General features: G+C 50.4%; 1 protein-coding gene across 1 annotated transcript in view; it reads left to right on the top strand.

Annotated features, from left to right (window-relative positions):
- The first annotated feature begins 1,806 nt into the window (after positions 1–1,806).
- Positions 1,807–20,108, top strand: part of fhl1a (four and a half LIM domains 1a) — a 73,362-nt gene continuing 55,060 nt past the window's right edge. The window contains exon 1 of the mRNA XM_070882920.1: positions 1,807–1,884. The gene's annotated coding sequence lies outside the window, so the exon portion shown is untranslated. The remainder of the gene's footprint in view (positions 1,885–20,108) is intronic.

Genomic DNA, 20,108 nt, shown 5'->3' with positions numbered 1-20,108 from the left:
TGCAGCAAGTGATCAGGAAGGCCAATGGAATCTTGGCCTTTATTGCAAAGGGGATGGAGTATAAAAGCAGGGAAGTCTTGCTGCAGTTATACAGGATATTGGTGAGACCACACCTGGAATACTGTGTGCAGTTTTGGTTTCCATATTTACAAAAGGATATACTTGCTTTGGAGGCAGTTCAGAGAAGGTTCACTAGGTTGATTCCGGGGATGAGGGGGTTGACTTATGAGGTTGAGCAGGTTGGGCCTCTACTCATTGGAATTCAGAAGAATGAGAGGTGATCTTATCGAAACGTATAAGATTATGAGGGGGATGCAGAGAGGATGTTTCCACTGATAGGGGAGACTAGAACTAGAGGGCATAATCTTAGAATAAGGAGTCGCCCATTTAAAACTGAGATGAGGAGAAATTTCTTCTCACAGGTTGTGGATCTGTGGAATTTGCTGCCTCAGAGAGCTGTGGAAGCTGGGACATTGAATAAATTTAAGACCGAAATAGACAGTTTCTTAAACGATAAGGGGATAAGGGGTTATGGGGAGCGGGCAGGGAAGTGGAGCGGAGTCCATGATCAGATCAGCCATGATCTTATTGAATGGCAGAGCAGGCTCGAGGGGCTGTATGGCCTTCGCCTGCTCCTATTTCTTATGTTCTTTGTTATTCTAGACCTGACTATTCCAATTAAACTTGAGCTCATCCAAAACACTGCCCATGTCCTACCTCGCACCAAGTCCCGCTCACCCATCATCCATGTGCTCACTGACCGTGTCCTAACTCGCACCAAGTCCCGCTCACCCATCACCCCCTGTGCTCACTGACCATGTCCTAACTCGCACCAAGACCCGCTCACCCATCATCCCCTGTGCTCGCTGACCTACATTGGCTCCTGGTTGAGTAACACTTTGATTTTTAAATTCTCATCCTTGTTTTCAAATCGCTCCATGGCCTTGCCCCTCCCTATCTCTGTAATCTCCTCTAGCTTTACAACACCACCCCCCCCCCCCCCACTCACCGCACCCCGAGATCTCTGCCCTCCTCTAATTTGCCCTCTTAAGCATCTCTGATTATAATCGCTCCACCATCGGTGGCAGTGCCTTCTGTTGCCTGGGCCCCAAGCTCTGGAACTCCCTCCCTAAACCTCTCCGCCTCTCCACCTCTCTCTCCTCCTTTAAGACGCTCCTTAAAACCGGCCTCTTTGACCAAACTTTTGGTCACCTGTCCTAATATCTCCTTATGTGGCTCGGTGTTAAATGTTGTTTGATAATCGCTCCTGTGAAGGCCTTGGGAGATTTATCGGTTGTTGGTGGTGGTGTGTTTGGGTGCACCAGCAGTGGATTGTGATTGGCTGGTGTTTAGATTGTGTACAATTGGTATGTTGTGATTTCTCAAAATACATATTTATAATTTCTTATTACTGAGCAAACTTGACTGAAGACAAGGAATGGAATTGTCGAAATGTTGCTGGCGGAGTCGACAGCGTGGCTCATGGCAATAACAGCCCAACTTGCTAACTGTTTTGTTCGGTGTTTCTGTAGGAAAGGAGGCCATTAACAGTTCTCAGCACAAGCCATTAGTGCTCAAGGCTCATTAAATCTTTCTAGTTGGAGCAGGAAAGCCATGACATTCCAGAGGAACACTTGCTGTGGTCTCTCTCCAGTCTCAGCCTGGCTCCATAGTTAAACAAAAGTCAAAATTAAATGACAGGGAGTTTAAGTTGGCATCCAGTCAGATCCTGTGCTGCTTGTCTGATAAACAGAATTGCTGGCTGTTTGGAGCCCAATAGTTTCCTGTGAAGTTCCCACATCCTGTTGGGAAACTGATTGTGGTGGAGGGGACTCACAGAAGTGAGCAGCAGACAGGACGAAACCCGGGACAGCACCGGTGGTGGTGAGTCTTTGACATTTCTGTGCATCTGTTGGAGTTGAGGAATATTCCTCATTATCCCAGTGATCAATTTGCTTTCATAGAAGTGCAGCAGGAGAGTGTCTGAAAGTGCAATCTGCATCCCTTGAGTAAGTTCCTGGACTTTCTCACTCACTTTCACAGGCCGTTTGATTTCAAAAGAAGTTCAAACCTTGTGTTAAAACTGAAAGTGCTAGCAACCTTGGAGAAATGTGCATGTGTTTCACAGGCATATCCAGAGACCCACAATCCCTTCCACCTCAGCAACAGCTTATGGAACCATCACCATCAGTTCTTTAAAACTGGCAAAAAAGATTTACTAGAATACTACCATAACTAGGAAGTTATAGCTATTAGGCTGAACAGGCGGGGGCTCTTTTCTCCAGGAAAGGGAAGTCTGAGAGGTGGCCGGATAGAGGTCTTTAACATTATGAAAGGGTTCGAAAGGGTAAACGTAGAGAATACGTTTCCTCTTGTAGGTGAGACCAAAACTAGAGGCCATAAATAAATCCAATCGGGAATTCTTTCCCCAGAGAGTGGTGAGAATGCGGAACTCCCTACCACAGATGCATTTAAGGGGAGGCTAGATAAACACATGAGGGAGAAAGGAATAGAGGGATATGGTGATGGGGTGGGATGGAGAGGGATGGGAGGGGGCTGGTGTGGAGCATAAACCCCGGCACGGACCGTGGGGCTGAATGGCCTGTTTCTGAGCTGTAAATACTGTGTCATAAGTAAACAGTTAACATAAAGATGGATGGTTGTTGGAGCTTTGCTGACTGAATTGATGAAAAATGTCTGATTGTTTTAGCCACTTTGTAACTGTCAGGTGCCATAGTAACAGGGACATGTGTGAGGCACAAGAACAGGTCTGATGGTCAAGGACAAGTGTGATGGTCAAGGACAGGTGTGATGGTCAAGGACAGGTGTGAGGCACAAGGACAGGTGTGAGGCACAAGGACAGGTGTGATGGTCAAGGACAGGTGTGAGGCACAAGGACAGGTGTGATGGTCAAGGACAGGTGTGAGGCACAAGGACAGGTGTGATGGTCAAGGACAGGTGTGAGGCACAAGGACAGGTGTGATGGTCAAGGACAGGTGTGAGGCACAAGGACAGGTGTGATGGTCAAGGACAGGTGTGAGGCACAAGGACAGGTGTGATGGTCAAGGACAGATGTGTTTGTCAAGGACAGATGTGTTTGTCAAGGACAGATGTGATGGTCAAGGAGAGGTGTGATGGTCACAGACAGATGTGATGGTCAAGGACAGGTGTGAAGGTCAAGGACAGGTGTGAGGCACAAGGGCAGGTGTGATGGTCACGGACAGGTGTGATGGTCAAGGACAGATGTGAGGCACAAGGACAGGTGTGATGGTCACGGACAGGTGTGATGGTCACGGACAGGTGTGAGGCACAAGGACAGGTGTGATGGTCACGGACAGGTGTGATGGTCAAGGTCAGGTGTGATGGTCACGGACAGGTGTGATGGTCACGGACAGGTGTGAGGCACAAGAACAGGTGTGATGGTCACGGACAGGTGTGATGGTCAAGGTCAGGTACATTGAGTGTCCCATCTGGCCCAGAATCCCACACTTGTGGGTCCAGTGCAAAGGGCATGTTATGGGGGACCACCCTTTGCAGGGACATTCAACCAGGATGCCAGCTCAGGGTTAGATGCGCAGTGGGAGGTGTGAGGAGGTTCTTTCTCTGATTGTAAAATCTTGTCCATGTTTGAGAAATTGTTACACCAACTAATGGATAAAACCTTTTAATGACAAGTCAACGAGACATGGGGAAGGTGCCCAGGCAGTAGGGTCTGGGAGCAGCTCTGTCCTCCCGGGCTGGGCTCCGGGTCCAGGCTCAGGCTGGTTGGGGGGGGTATGCTGACCCTTCCATTGCACACTGTTGTAGTGGGGAAATGCTGCCGATAGTCTCACCCTCGGACGCAACCACACTGATATTGTAGGAGCTCCTCACATTCAGGAATTTTTAAGCAATAAATTATCCGCAGGGTTTTGGGGAGTTCCCGGCCTTCTAAACTTTCAAACCAGGTGCCGGCTGGCCATGCAGCTGCTGAGCGGATATATCCCCGGGCTCCTCAGCCTGCCCTTGGCTGTCCTGGGAATCAGCTTCTCACTGTGTCCGGACCCCTCACAGTGCACATTCCACCCGCCCTGTTATTTCCTATCCTCATCTTCATCTTCATCTTCCCTTCTCCACGTTTCACCCCATCCCCTCATCCCAACTCCACCCGCCCCCCCCATATACCCCCCATCCACCGTACCTCCACCCCCCATCCAACCTACCCCACACCCACCGTAACCCCCACTCCCCCACCCACCGTAACCCCCACTCCCCCACCCACCGTACCCCTCACTCCCCCACCCACCGTAACCCCCACTCCCCCACCCACCATACCCCTCAACCCCCATCCCCCCCTCACCCCCCATCCACCATAACCCCCACTCCCCCACCCACCGTAACCCCCACTCCCCCACCCACCGTAACCCCCACTCCCCCACCCACCATACCCCTCAACCCCCATCCCCCCCTCACCCCCCATCCACCATAACCCCCACTCCCCCACCCACCATAACCCCCACTCCCCCACCCACCATAACCCCCACTCCCACAACCCACCATACCCCTCACTCCCCCACCCACCGTACCCCTCACTCCCCCACCCACCGTAACCCCCACTCCCCCACCCACCATACCCCTCAACCCCCATCCCCCCTCATCCCCCCACCCACCGTAACCCCCACTCCCCCACCCACCGTACCCCTCACTCCCCCACCCACCGTACCCCTCACTCCCCCACCCACCGTAACCCCCGCCCCCCTCACTGAAACCCTCACCCCTCCACCCACCGTACCCCTCACCACCCCCACCCACCGTACCCCTCAACCCCCACCCCCCTCATCCCCCCACCCACCGTAACCCCCACTCCCCCCACCCACCGTACCCTTCAACCCCCACCCCCCCTTATCCCCCCACCAACCATAACCCCCACCCACCGTACCCCTCAACCCCCACCCACCGAAACCCCCGCCCCCCCCTCACTGAAACCCTCACCTCCCACCCACCGTACCCCTCACCCCCCCACCCACCGTACCCCCACCCCCCCATCTGTACTCCTCACCCCCCCACCCACCGTACCCCCAACCCCCCTCCCCCCATCCGTACTCCTCACCCCCCCCACCGTACCCCTCACCCCCCCACCCACCGTACCCCTCACCCCCCCACCCACCGTACCCCTCACCCCCCCACCCACTGTACCCCCCACCTCCAGCGAGGGGTTCGGGTCTGGAATGCACGGCCTGAAAGGGTGGGGGAGGCAGACTCAATTTTATCTTTCAAATGGGAATTGGATAAATATATGAAGGAGAAATGTTTGCCAGGCTCCGAGGAAAGGGCGGGGAGTAGGACTGGCTGAGAGCCAGTACCGGCGCGATGGGCCGAATGGTCCCCCTCTGTGCTGTACCCATTCTCTGACCCCTCTGACCCCTCACCTCTGAAGACTATCTGTGCTCTTGGCTTCCTACCTGCATGGTCAGGCGAGGTGGACTAATTAATGCAGCATTTGCTGACGAGGAGAGCAGAATGTGGGCAGTAACAGGGTGACTAGGAATGAAATGTATGAGAGAGATGCACTGAGGATTGATAGATTATAATTTGGATAAATACATGTCGGGACAGGCAATGATGAGACCATTGGAGATGGAAGAGACGGACCTGAGTAAGATCACTGCTCATTCTCTGAACCTTTACACATAATGCCGAGCAGTATTGAACAATTCGGATTAAGTTTATGAGTTACATTATAGCGGCCCCAGGTGAGGCCATATTTGGAATATTGTGTGTCATTTTGGGCAGCGAACTTCAAAAGCCTGTCAATGTGTTGAGAGGATTGAAGCAGAATAATGTCAGTTCTCGGGGAGCGAGGAATGGGGGGACCTGGAGACAGGAGGATAAGGGACAGCCTGGCTGCAGCCCTTCATACTCTGCAAGTTACATCACAAACCGAGCTTCAGAAAAGTGGGGAGCAAGTGTGAGGAGATAAGGGGCAGCGCAGGGTGAGGGGCCCGTCCTGTTAATGTTCCATGTTTTACAAATCCTGGCCAGCTCTCCAGACATTTCCACAGTCTCTGCTTGATTCCAAACAAAGCTAAATCACCCCAACAAAATCACTCAAAATGGTAATATGGTAAATAAATACTGAGAGATTTCAACACAGGGCGGTAACGGTTGCAAAGAATGGATGAGCTATGGGTCAGTCCTGCATCTGGGGCGAGCCGGGTCAAAGAGCTTTCGCGCTGTATCCAGGCACAGACTACTATATTATTTCATAGGAGATTGGCTATAATAGGGTGTCATAGAGTGATACCGCACGGAAGGAGGCCAAGTGGCCCCATTGTACCTGTCCCGGAGCTTTGAAAGAGCTATTGGGGGGAGTGGGACTAATTGGATAGATCTATAAACAACAGTGACACAAAGAGTGAAATGGAGAGAGAGACACAGAGTGAAACAGAGAGACACAGATTGAGAAACAGAGAGAGACACAGAGAGAGAGACACAGAGAGTGAGACACAGAGAGTGAAATGGAGAGAGAGACACAGAGTGAAACAGAGAGACACAGAGTGAGAAACAGAGAGAGACACAGAGAGAGAGACACAGAGAGTGAGACACATAGAGTGAAATGGAGAGAGAGACACAGAGTGAAACAGAGAGACACAGAGAGAGAGACACAGAGAGAGCGACACAGAGAGTGAGACACAGAGAGTGAGATGGAGAGAGAGAGACACAGAGTGAAACAGAGAGAGAGACACAGGGTGAGATGTAGACAGAGACACAGAGTGAGACACACAGAGAAACACAGAGTTACATACAGAGTGAGGCTGAAAGGGTTTTACAACCTCAGGACGTCCCAAAGCGCTTTACAGCCAATTAAGTTATTTTGATTTTTAGTCACTGTTGTCATACAGGAAACACGGCAGAGTTTGCGCAGAGCAAGCTCCCACAAACAGCAATGAGATAATGACCAGATCATCGTTTTACTAATGCTGGTTGAGGGATAAATATTGGCCAGGACACCAGGGAGAACTCCCCTGCTCTTCTTCCAATAGTACCATGGGAACTTTTATATCTACCTGCCAGAGCAGACGGTGCCCCTACTTAACATCTGTTCCAAAAACCGTCCCCTCCGAAAATGCGGCGCTCCCTCAGTACTGCCCCTCCGACAATGCAGCACTCCCTCAGTACTGCCCCTCCGACAGTGCAGCACTCCCTCAGTACTGCCCCTCCAACTGTGCAGCGCTCCCTCAGTACTGCCCCTCCGACAGTACAGCACTCCCTCAGTACTGCCCCTCCGACAGTACAGCACTCCCTCAGTACTGCCCCTCCGACAATGCAGCACTCCCTCAGTACTGCCCCTCCGACAGTGCAGCGCTCCCTCAGCACTGCTTCTCCGACAGTGCAGCGCTCCCTCAGCACTGCCCCTCCGACGGTGCAACGCAACCCCTCCAACAGTGCAGTGCTCCCTCAGTACTGCCCCTCCGACAGTGCAGCACTCCCTCAGTACTGCCCCTCCAACTGTGCAGCGCTCCCTCAGTACTGCCCCTCCGACAGTGCAGCGCTCCCTCAGTACTGCCCCTCCGGCAGTGCAGCGCTCCCTCAGCACTGCTTCTCCGACATTGCTGTGCCCCCTCAGTACTGCCCCTCCGACAGTGCAGCACTCCCTCAGTACTGCCCCTCCGACAGTGCAGCGCTCCCTCAGTACTGCCCCTCCGACAGTGCGGCGCTCCCTCAGCACTGCTTCTCCGACAGTGCAGCACTCCCTCAGTACTGCCCCTCCGACAGTCAGCATTCCCTCAGTACTGCCCCTCCCGCAGTACTGCCGCTCCGACAGTGCGGCGCTCCCTCAGTCCTGGCCCTCCGACAGTGCGGCGCTCCCTCAGTACTGTCACTCTGACAGTGCGGCACTCCCTCAGTACTGCACTGGGAACATGGCCTGGAATGAGGCTGAAAGCCATGCCCTGCAGACTCCGAGGCGAGAGACTGTGCTGCCCACTGAGCAGGGCTGGCCTTCATTTGCTGCATGTTTTCATGCATGTAAATCCTTTTAAGGGCTACATCTGCATGTGCTTTGAGTCACAGATATTTTTTAATAGATGGGATTAAATCCAAAATTTTCGGTGTTGGGTTAAGGAGCCGACGTTCTGTGTACAGACTCACACATAAAGGACACGACCTGTGACCCTGGACTGCTCGCTCCGTGCAGCTGTGGTCTCTCCGCAGGGAGCCAAACCATTCCACGGGAAGCATTACATTCAAAACACGCATAACCCAGGGGCTTTGGCCTGTCATCTGCATTTATTTCAAGTTAACTCGCTCTCCCTCCTGCTCGTAATTTGATCCTAAACTGCAAACGGACATTCATTTTGTGAATTCAATGCAGACACAAGGCTCAATCTAGATTGCATTTAAACCTTTCTTAACCTTTATGTTGAGGGAGCGCCGCACTGTCGGAGGGGCAGTACTGAGGGAGCGCCGCAGTGTCGGAGGGACAGTACTGAGGGAGTGTTGCACTGTCGGAGGGGCGGTACTGAGGGACCGCCGCAGTGTCGGAGGGGCGGTACTGAGGGAACGCCGCACTGTCGGAGGGACAGTACTGAGGGAGTGTTGCACTGTCGGAGAGGCGGTACTGAGGGAGCGCCGCAGTGTCGGAGGGGCGGTACTGAGGGAGCGCCGCACTGTCGGAGGGGCAGTACTGAGGGACCGCCGCAGTGTCGGAGGGGTGGTACTGAGGGACCGCCGCAGTGTCGGAGGGGCGGTACTGAGGGACCGCCGCAGTGTCGGAGGGGCGGTACTGAGGGAGCGCCGCAGTGTCGGAGGGGCGGTACTGAGGGAGCGCCGAAGTGTCGGAGGGGCGGTACTGAGGGACCGCCGCAGTGTCGGAGGGGCGGTACTGAGGGAGCGTCGCAGTGTCGGAGGGGCGGTACTGAGGGACCGCCGCAGTGTCGGAGGGGCGGTACTGAGGGACCGCCGCAGTGTCGGAGGGGCGGTACTGAGGGAGCGCCGCAGTGTCGGAGGGGCGGTACTGAGGGAGCGCCGCAGTGTCGGAGGGGCGGTACTGAGGGAGCGCCGAAGTGTCGGAGGCGCCGTGTTTTGGATGGGACATTAAACCCATGGCACTATTTAAGGGAATTCTCCTGGGGTTAGCATTCCTCTCCCAACCTACATCAGCAAAAAAAAAAGATACCGGACATTCGTCTCATTTACCGCCCTGTACAATGTCGCTGTGCAATACTTTACACCCTGGGGAAAGTTGTAGAGAGAGGCCAGCAGGTATCAGGCCTCTGTGCTCAGGGTGCTCTCAGGCACGGGGCGGGGTCGCGGTGTGTAACTGTTGAAGGGAATAAATCCTGTGAAGGTTAAATCCCACTCCACAACCTCCCCCCCCCCCCTCCATTGCAAGGCCAGCGGCTGCTCGTTCGCAGCGGGATCGGGGGGGATCGATCGGGGGCGGCGGGGGGCTGCCTTGCGGGGTGGTGGTGGGGAAGGAGGGGCTCTGAATGACTGGAGGCCGACCCTGTCCTTGTGGGGCCCAGGGGATTGCCGGTGGCAGTGATCCCTGTGTGGATATGCTGAGCGCTGTATCGCTGGACGGACTGGGCTCAGACCCTGCTCCCCTGCGGGTACCACACTCTCACACCCAGCGCTCCGGGACACGGCTCATACACTGATGTTGGAGCAGGGAGTGAGGGAGCACCGCTCCCCCACACTCTGCAACTCGGCCCCAAAATAAACAACAAAACATAAAGACTTGCATTTATACACGCCTTTCATAATCTCAGGCTGTAAAGCGCTTTACAGCCAATGAAGCACGTTTGAAATGTAGTCACTGTTGTAATGTGGGAAATGCAGCAGCCAATTTGCACACAGCAGCCAATTTGCACACAGCAAGCTCCCACACACAACAATGTGATAATTTTTTTTTGGTGCTGTTGGCTGACAGATATATATTGACACTATTCAAATCCCCGCCGACAGTGCAGCGCTCCCTCAGTACTGCCCCTCCGACAGTGCGGCGCTCCCTCAGTACTGCCCCTCCGACAGTGTGTGGCACCCTCAGTACTGCCCCTCCGACAGTGCGGCGCTCCCTCAGTACTGCCCCTTCGACAGTGTGGCACTCCCTCAGTACTGTCCCTCCGACAGTGCGGTGCTCCCTCAGTACTGTCCCTCCGACAGTGCGGTGCTCCCTCAGTACTGCCCCACCGACAGTGCGGGGCTCCCTCAGTACTGCCACTCCGACAGTGTGTGGCTCCCTCAGTACTACCCCTCCGACAATGCGGCGCTCCCTCAGTACTGCCCCTCCGACAGTGCAGAGCTCCCTCAGTACTGCTCCTCCGACAGTGCAGCACTCTCTCAGTACTGCCCCTCCGACAGTGCGGCGCTCCCTCAGTACTACCCCTCCAACAGTGCAGCACTCCCTCAGTACTGCCCCTCCGACAGTGCAGCAATCTCTCAGTACTGCCCCTCCGACAGTGCAGCACTCCCTCAGTATTGCCCCTCTGACAGTGCGGCACTCCCTCAGTACTGTCCTCAGACAGTGCAGCACTCTCTTGGCTGGCACAGATGTGATGTCTGAATTGTTGTCTTGTGATCGCAGTGTGTGTAATCCATCAGAATTCTCAGATTATAGGGACAAGGAGTGAGACAATTTGTCAGTTGAACATAAATTTACATATTGTTCTTTTATAAAACGACCCTATTATTCGTGCAGAGACCTGGAATCCGCTCCCAATTGCGGCAAATGTTTGTCATGTTGAAAATATGTTGAGATCATCTCGTCTATCTAGCTGCTTCCTTTCCAACTCCCAATGTTATCAGTGTAACTAAGTACACAGAGTCCCATGGAGAGTGCGAGGGTTTTGACACACTCCCAACAGCTGTTATAAACAGCCTCGAGAAATGTGTGCTGCAGATTTTCCGTTTGTCGTGATCCCCATTTTTTTTGCTGACCTTGAAAAATAATCTCCAATTTGATGAATGTTTGAGCCCATTGCATCTTTTAAGAGAAAAGTCGTGAATTGTTTGAAGCCGAGGAAGATACAGGACTATAGGGAGAGCGCTGCAGTGGGATTAGTGTGGGATTGATACAGGGCTATGGGGAGAGCACGGGCAGTGGGATTAGTTTGAGATTGATGCAGGGCAATGGGAAGAGAGTGGGGCAGTGGGATTAGTTTGGGAGAGAGCGGTGCAGTGGGATTAGTTTGGGATTGAAACAGGGCTATGGGGAGAGTATGGTGCAGTGGGAATAGTTTGAGATTAAAACAGGGCTATGGGGAGAGCACGGGCAGTGGGATTAGTTTGGGATTGATGCAGGGCAATGGGAAGAGAGTGGGGCAGTGGGATTAGTTTGGGATTGATACAGGGCTATGGGGAGAAAGTGGGATAGTGGGATTAGTTGGGGAGAGAGCGGTGCAGTAGGAATAGTTTGAGATTGAAACAGGGCTATGGCGAGAGAGCGAGGCAGTGGGATGTGTTTGTGATTGATACAGGGCTATGGGAAGAGAGCGGAGTGGGGGGATTAGTTTGGGATTGATACAGGGCTATGGGGAGAGAGCGTGTCAGTGGGATTAGTTGGGATTGATACAGGTCTATGGAAGGGAGAGTGGGGCAGTGGGATTAGTTTGGGATTGAAACAGGGCTATGGGGAGAGAGTGGTGCAGTGGGAATAGTTTGGGATTGATACAGGGCTATGGGGAGAGAGTGAGGCAGTGGGATTAGTTGGGATTGATACAGTCTGTGGAAGGGAGAGTGGGGCAGTGGGATTAATGTGGGATTGATACAGGGCTATGGGGAGAGAGCGAGGCAGTGGGATTAGTTTGAGATTGATGTAAGGCTATGGGGAGAGAGTGGGGCAGTGGGATTAGTTGGGGATTAATACAGGGCTATGGGAAGAGAGCGCGGGCAATGGGATTAGTTTGGGATTGATACAGGGCTATGGGGAGAGAGCGGGACAGTGCGATTAGTTTTGGATTGATACAGGGCAATGGGAGAGCGCGGAGTAGTGGGATTAGTTTGGGATTGATACAGGGCTATGGGGAGAGAGTGGTGCAGTGGGAATAGTTTGAGATTGAAACAGGGCTATGGCGAGAGAGCGAGGCAGTGGGATGTGTTTGTGATTGATACAGGGCTATGGGAACAGAGCGGAGTGGAGGGATTAGTTTGGGATTGATACAGGGCTATGGGGAGAGAGCGGGGCAGTGGGATTAGTTGGGATTGATACAGGTCTATGGAAGGGAGAGTGGGGCAGTGGGATTAGTTTGGGATTGAAACAGGGCTATGGGGAGAGAGTGGTGCAGTGGGAATAGTTTGGGATTGATACAGGGCTATGGGGAGAGAGTGAGGCAGTGGGATTAGTTGGGATTGATACAGTCTGTGGAAGGGAGAGTGGGGCAGTGGGATTAATGTGGGATTGATACAGGGCTATGGGGAGAGAGCGAGGCAGTGGGATTAGTTTGGGATTGATGTAAGGCTATGGGGAGAGAGTGGGGCAGTGGGATTAGTTGGGGATTAATACAGGGCTATGGGAAGAGAGCGCGGGCAATGGGATTAGTTTGGGATTGATACAGGGCTATGGGGAGAGAGCGGGACAGTGCGATTAGTTTTGGATTGATACAGGGCAATGGGAGAGCGCGGAGTAGTGGGATTAGTTTGGGATTGATACAGGGCTATGGGGAGAGAGTGGTGCAGTGGGAATAGTTTGAGATTGAAACAGGGCTATGGCGAGAGAGCGAGGCAGTGGGATGTGTTTGTGATTGATACAGGGCTATGGGAACAGAGCGGAGTGGAGGGATTAGTTTGGGATTGATACAGGGCTATGGGGAGAGAGCGGGGCAGTGGGATTAGTTGGGATTGATACAGGTCTATGGAAGGGAGAGTGGGGCAGTGGGATTAGTTTGGGATTGAAACAGGGCTATGGGGAGAGAGTGGTGCAGTGGGAATAGTTTGTGATTGAAACAGGGCTATGGCGAGAGAGCGAGGCAGTGGGATCCGTTTGGGATTGATAAAGGGCAATGGGAGAGCGCGGAGTAATGGGATTAGTTTGGGATTGATACAGGGCTATGGGGAGAAAGAGGGTCAGTGGGATTAGTTTTGGATTGATACAGTGCTATGGGGAGAGAGCGGGGCAGTGGAATTAGTTTTGGATTGATACACTGCTATGGGGAGAGAGTGGGGCAGTGGGTTTAGTGTAGGATTGATGCAGGGCTATGGGGAAAGAGTAGGGCAGTGGGATTAGTTGGGGATTGATGCAGGACTATGGGGAGAGAGAGAGGGGCAGTGGGATTCGTTTGGGATTGATACAGGGCTATGGGGGGAGAGTAGGGCAGTGGGTTTAGTGTCTGATTGATACAGGGCTATGGGGAGAGAGTGGGGCAGTGGGATTAGTTTGTGATTGATAAGGGCTACGGGGAGAGAGTGGGGCAGTGGAATTAGTTTAGGATTAACACAGGTCTATGGGGAGAGAGCGGAGCAGTGGGATTAGTTTGGGATTGATACACGGCTATGGGGAGAGAGCGGGGCAGTGGGATTAGTTTGGGATTGATACAGGGCTGTGGGGAAGAGAGCGGGGCAGTGGAATTAGTTTGGGATTGATACAGGGCTATGAGAGGAGAGTGGGGCAGTGGGATTAGTTTGGGATTGATACAGGGCTGTGGGGAAGAGAGCGGGGCAGTGGAATTAGTTTGGGATTGATACAGGGCTATGAGGGGAGAGTGGGGCAGTGGGATTAGTTTGGGATTGATACACTGCTATGGTGAAAGCGGTGCAGTGGGATCAGTTTGGGATTGATACACTGCTATGGGGAGAGAGCGGGGCAGTGGGATTAGTTTGGGATTGATACAGGGCTATGGGGAGAGAGCGGGGCAGTGGGTTTAGTGTAGGATTGATGCAGGGCTATGGGGAAAGAGTAGGACAGTGGGATTAGTTGGGGATTGATGCAGGACTATGGGGAGAGAGAGGGGCAGTGGGATTAGTTTGGGATTGATACAGGGCTATGTGGGGAGAGTAGGGCAGTGGGTTTAGTGTCTGATTGATACAGGGCTATGGGGAGAGAGTGGGGCAGTGGGATTAGTTTGTGATTGATACAGGGCTACGGGGAGAGAGCGGGGCAGTGGAATTAGTTTAGGATTGATGCAGGGCTATGGGGAAAGAGTAGGGCAGTGGGATTAGTTGGGGATTGATGCAGGACTATGGGGAGAGAGCGGGGCAGTGGAATTAGTTTGGGATTGATACAGGGCTATGAGGGGAGAGTGGGGCAGTGGGATTAGTTTGGGATTGATACACTGCTATGGTGAAAGCGGTGCAGTGGGATCAGTTTGGGATTGATACAGTGCTATGGGGAGAGAGCGGGGCAGTGGGATTAGTTAGGGATTGATACAGGGCTATGGGGAGAGAGCGGGGCAGTGGGATTAGTTTGGGATTGATACATTGCTATGCGGAGAGAGCGGGGCAGTGGGATTAATTGTGGATTGCTTTAGCAAAGAGCCAGCACAGACAAAATGGGCTGAATTGCCTCTTGTGCCATGAACTTTTGTGATTAACGTCATGATAAATTAACCTTCTGGACTTAGTCTGAGAATTACACTCCTTTCATTAGCATAGAAATTTCACAAGGCAGTCCTTGGTCTCGCCAAGTCTGTTCCAGCTCTAGCACTATGTACTCTAGCACCATTGTCCTTCTCTTCCCTGTGCCCTTTAATAGTTTTCTTCTGCTAAACTTTATCTAATGCTTCTTAAATATTATAATTGCTTGGCTTACACCCCGCTCTCCCCCCACCACACCCTGCCCCCGTGCCCGCTGTGGTTTCCAGATTCCATACTCTGATAACCCTCAGTGTGAAAACACTCCTTCTAACCTCCTTTTTATGCCTCAGGACTGCCCATGGGCAGTCATCTTCCTTGGGGGCTCCTTGCTGAGCAACTTTATTCTTGGTTATTCATTGCCCTTTCTCCTTCAGTTTCCTCTCTTCCACTCTAAGTTCTCATGGGTCTCCTCTCCGCCTCTCTACCTCTCTTTCCTCCTTAAAGACGCTCCTTAAAACCTACCTCTTTGATCAAGCTTTTGATCACGTGTCCTAATATCTCCTTATGTGGCTCGGTGTCAAATTGTGTTCGATAATGCTCCTGTAAAGTGCCTTGGGACATTTTACTACGTTCAAGGCACGATATATAGATACAAGATGCTGTTGTCTTTTATTCTGAGTTGATGTCCCCCTTGTTACTGATTCACCAACCATTTGGAATAACCTTTTACTCTTCACCATCCAATAGCAAAGATGTATTTAAGGGGAGGCTGAGGGAGAAAGGAATAGAAGGATATGGTGATGGGGTGAGATGGAGAGGGGTGGGAGGAGGCTGGTGTGGAGCATAAACCCTGGCACGGAGCGGTTGGGTCGAACGACCTGTTTTTGTGCCGTAGGCTCAATGTAACTATGTAAGGGTCTGTTTATTGCTATTATACTGCTATGTTCTGGGTTAGTTAGAGAGATGACCATAAATCCCACCAGTAATGACTCATTGTTGAATTACTGACTTGACTCCAATGTTATCCTATTGGAACTCTAGTCTGATTCCAAAATTCTCCACCAGGAAATTAAACATTTTTTGAATATTCTGCTAAAAGCAGAAGAGATTTTCTGAATTTGCTCCAAATTTTTTAATGTCTAAAGTCAATTATTGTTCCAAATAAAATGTACCCGTGGGTTGATTTATTGGCCTTGCACTTGATGAGCCATGTTTTCCTTCACATTTTTATAGAGACAGCCCATAAATTACAGCAGCAATGCAAAACTTTACAATCTTTTAATTTCACATTTCTTACAATTGACGTATCCATTAGCCCAGGGCTGCTTTCAACAATCAACTGTGCTTTCAGCGATGAGATTCAGAAGATCAGTTATATTTCTATCCTCTGACGCTCAGTGTTTCAGCACAGATTTTTAGTGAGAAATGATATTGGCTCAGAAGATCAAGATGTTGAATCCGTTTGGGTGGAGATAAGGAATAATAAGGGGAAATGTCACTGGTGGACGTAGTCTATAGGCCCCCTAACAGTAGCTACACTGTTGGACGGAATATAAATCAAGAAATAATGGAGGCTTGTAATAAAGGAACAGCAATAATCATGGGTGATTTTAACCTTCATATTGATTGGACAAAGAAAATTGGCCAGGGTAGCCTTGAGGAGCAGTTCATAGAGTGTATCCGGGATAGTTTCCTTGAACAGTACATTGTGGAACCAACCAGGGAGCAGGCTCTCTTAGATTTGGTACTGTGTAATGAGACAGGATTAATAAATGATCTCCTACTAAAGGATCCTCTAGGAATGAGTGACTATAACATGGTTGAATTTCAAATTTAGTTGGAGGGTGAGAAAGTTGGATCTCAAATCAGTGTCCTAAGCTTAAATGAAGGAGCCTACAAAAGGTATGAGGGCAGAGTTGGTTAAAGTGGACTGGGAAAATAGATTAAAGTATGGGACGGTTGATGAGTAGTGATAGACATTTAAGGAGATATTTCATAACTCTCAACAAAAATATATTACAATGAGGAGGAAAAACTGTAAGAGAAGGGATAACCATCCGTGGCTAACTATGGAAATAAGGGATGGTATCAAATTGAAAACAAGGGCATACAATGTGGCCAAGGTTAGTGGGAGGCCAGAGGATTGGGAAACTTTTAAAAGCCAGCAAAGAATGACTAAAAAAAAATAAAGAGCGAGAAGATAGATTATGAAAGCAAACTAGCACGAAATATATAAGAGATAGTAAAAGTTTCTACAGGTACATAAAAAGGAAAAGAGTGGCTAAAGTAAATGTTGGTCCCTTAGAGGAAGAGACCGGGGAATTAATAATGGGAAACAGGGAAATGGCAGAGACTTTGGACAAATATTTTGTATCGGTCTTCACGGTAGAAGACACTAAAAACATCCCAATAGTGGATAATCAAGGGGCTTATAGGGAGGGAGGAACCAAATACAATCATGATCACTAATGAAGTAGTACTCGGTAAAATAATGGGACTAAAGGCGGACATGTCCCCGGACCTGATGGCTTGCATCCTAGGGTCTTAAAAGAAGTGGCTGCAGAGATAGCGGATGCATTGGTTGTAATTACCCAAATTCCCTGGATTCTGGGGCGGTCCCAGCGGATTGGAAAACCGCAAATGGTCGTGAAAGGTGCTATATAAATGTAAGTCTTTCTTTCTTCTTTCTAACCTGTGCTGTACCTGCCCTGGGAATGTTTGATGGGACAGTTTAGAGGGAGCTTTACTCTGTATCTAACCCCGTGCTGTGCCTGCCCTGGGAGTGTTTGATGGGACAGTTTAGAGGGAGCTTTACTCTCTATCTAACCGGTGTTGTACCTGCCCTGGGAGTGTTTGATGGGACAGTGTAGAGGGAGCTTTACTCTGTATCTAACCGGTGTTGTACCTGCCCTGGGAGTGTTTGATGGGACAGTGTGTGAGAGCTTTACTCTGTATCTAACCGGTCCTGGGAGGGTTTATATTGACTGTCCCTGGGTTAGTATTACGCTGTGCCAGGATGGGATGTTGATTCGATCTACAGTGAGATCTTGACCTGGCCAGATGTTTCCCCACTGGATTTAGTGGAATATCTGAAGGGACAGGAGGAGAATCACAGTGTGTTTGCTTAAGTAAACACATCACAAAATAATCTCTGCCCTTAAAATGCAAGAAAATTCATTGGAAAAAGATGCTGTGACTTTAAGAGCAAGGCATGTCTGCTTCAGAGTAATCAGCTGATAACTGAAACCAGAGCCAATTGTGCTGGGTGTGTTATATCACAAGGAAAGAGTGTGAGATGTTCAAGTGGCGGTCAGGAGTGTTGAGCGAACCTATTGTGCTCACACAACCTTCTGGTTGCACTATTTTAACCCGTGTGTACTGTTGTGTTAAACCAGTGGGCCGGGAGTGTTGCACAGGTGTGCACTCTTCACCCGAGAACAGCACAAACTGGAATCTGGGTAATGGGGAGTGGGCAGGGAAGTGGACCCGAGTCTATGATCAGATCAGCCATGATCATATTGAATGGTGGAGCAGGCTCAAGGGGCCGTATGGCCTACTCCTGCTCCTATTTCTTATGTTCTTATGGAACCTTCATTCTATGCCCGCCTTGCAAGCTTTACTGTGCCTGATCTAACTTCAATAAAACATTCCTCCACAGGGTAAGATAAAGACAAAAAGGGAAGCTTATGACAGATACCGAGAACTCAACACTGCAGAAACTCTAGAAGAGTACAAGAAGTGCAGGGGTGCAATTAAAAAAGATATCCTAAAAGCAAAGAGAGAGCACGAAAGAATATTGGCAAGTAAAATCAGGGAAACCCAAAGATGTTTTATAAATACATTAAGAGCAAGAGGATAACTGAAGCAAGAATGGGGTCGATCAGAGAGCATAAAGGAAATCTGTGTTTGGAGGCGGGAGATGTGCATATGGTTCTTAATGAATACTTTACATCCATTTTCACAAAGGAGAGGGGCGATACAGACTTTGCAATGAGGGCGGAGGAGTGTGAAATAATAGATGAGATAAATATAGTGAGAGAGGAAGTACTAAGGGGCTTAGCAGCTTTGAAAGTGGATAAATCCCCAGGCCCAGATGAAATATATCCCAGCCATTACAGAGACGTGGTTGCAAGGTAACCAGGATTGGAAACTAAATATTCAGGGGTATTTGACAATTTCGAAGGATAGACAGAAAGGAAAAGGAGGTGGGGTAACTTTGTTAATAAAGGATATGATCAGTGCTGTAGTAAGAAATGATATTGGCTCAGAAGATCAAGATGTAGAAGCAGTTTGGGTGGAGATAATGAATAATAGGGGAAGAAATCACTGGTGGGCGTAGTCTATAGGCCCCCTAACAGTAGTTACACTATTGGACGCAGTATAAATCAAGAAATAATGGAGGCTTGTAATAAAGGAACGGCAATAATCATGGCCGATTTTAACCTTCATATTGATTGGACAAAGCAAATTGGCCAGGGTAGCCTCGAGGAAGAGTTCATAGAGTGTATCGGGGATGGTTACCTTGAACAGTACACATTGCGGAACCAACCAGGGAGCAGGCTATCTTAGATCTGGTACTGTGTAATGAGACATGATCTCATAGTAAAGAATCCTCTAGGAATGAGTGACCATAATGTTATATATGTATACTTGCATTTATTCTGTACAGCCACCAGAGGGCTAATCCCCTGGAGTCCCAAGGGATCCCATAATCCCTTGGGAGCACAGGAATATAAAGAGGCTTCACAGGTTGGAGAGGCACTTTGGAGACCTGCAATAAAAGACCAAGGTCACACTTTACTTTGAGCTCACTGTGTTCAGTCTGACTCTTTCTCCATACACTACAACTGGAGACAAGATACAGAAAGCGAACCCAAAGATGCAGAGAACAGTGGGCATCCTGGAGAAATTTTCAGTGGGAGATGATTGGGAAACTTTTGTGGAGCGACGCGACCAATACTTCGTGGCCAACGAGCTAGACGGAGAAGAGAATGCTGCCAAACGTAGAGCGATCCTCCTCGCCGTCTGTGGGGCACCAACGTATGGCCTCATGAAGAATCTGCTCACTCCAACGAAACCCACGGAGAAATCGTACGACGCTTTGTGCACACTGGTCTGAGAGCATTTGAACCCGAAGGAAAGCGTTCTGATGGCGAGGTACCGGTTCTACACCTACAAAAGGTCTGAAGGCCAGGAAGTGGCGAGTTATGTCGCCGAGCTGAGATGCCTTGCAGGACATTGCGAATTTGAAGGACATTTGGAGCACATGCTCAGAGACTTTTTCATACTTGGCATTGGCCATGAAACCATACTTCGCAAGCTTTTGACTGTAGAGACCCCAGCCTTGAGTAAGGCCATAGCGATAGCCCAGGCGTTCATTGCCATCAGTGACAATACTAAGCAAATCTCTCAGCACACAAGTGCTGCTACAAGTACTGTGAACAAAGTGATGTTGTTTTCGAATCATAACGAACAGGGCAGGTCACACATATCTGCAGCTACACGTCCGCAGATGTCTCAGAGTCTACCATCAAGGGTGATGAATGCAAGGCCATTAACACCTTGTTGGCGCTGCGGGGGTGATCATCGTTACCATTTATGCCGATTCAAAGAGTAAG

Source organism: Pristiophorus japonicus, chromosome 6 (genome assembly GCF_044704955.1).
Source record: "Pristiophorus japonicus isolate sPriJap1 chromosome 6, sPriJap1.hap1, whole genome shotgun sequence".
Classification (NCBI taxonomy): Eukaryota; Metazoa; Chordata; class Chondrichthyes; family Pristiophoridae; genus Pristiophorus; species Pristiophorus japonicus.
The sequence above is the reverse complement of the archived record's forward strand: the minus strand, read 5'-3'. Positions and strand labels throughout refer to the sequence as shown.